This window comes from Silurus aristotelis, assembly GCF_946808225.1.
Source record: "Silurus aristotelis genome assembly, chromosome: 2".
Lineage (NCBI taxonomy): Eukaryota > Metazoa > Chordata > Actinopteri > Siluriformes > Siluridae > Silurus > Silurus aristotelis.
The window spans coordinates 21066998-21067682 of NC_139575.1; positions in this window are offsets into that span (position 1 = coordinate 21066998).

Genomic DNA, 685 nt, shown 5'->3' on the forward strand with positions numbered 1-685 from the left:
ACATTCTTGTGCATAATTAATAGGTAATTAATGGTCTTAACATTAAAAGACTAATATTTTTCACGTTCTTGTGTATATATGATGCACGAGATTATGAAAAGGGTATAACTAACCATGCTTTTAGAAAACTTAGTTAGGTTTTTATTTACTATACCATGCTGCAAGGAAAAAGAACTTTAAGAACAGGACTTCACTAAAATTCAGCAAAAAGTCTGAGGGCATCCTGGCCACTTACTTATTTATGAATGCTGTTCATAAAAGTGCTGTGAAAAAAACACAATGGGCCTGTTGTAGAAAAATCAATTGGTGTAATGATGCCACCCAAAGTTGGCTATTTTCCTAAAGGCACATAATGAAGATAATTATTTTGCTGATACCAATGTAAATTTACAAAACTAAAATGTTTATGGCCCTTAGATTATTAACTGCATATTTCTTTTTGGACAGTTTTGACGCACGTGCTTAACCGTTTCTTGAAAATACACATGTATCTGTGTACCTTTTATATCTTTGTCATCTCCTATCTTTTTAAGCAGCATGTGTTCAATGAGGTCTGAAGATAGCACAGAAAACCGTACCTGACTGACTACAACAGTACACTGCCTCTGTACAAAATGACAGTTTAAATTGCCACAATTTTCCCAGAAAACTAAAATCACACGATTTCTATAAACACTGCAAAAAA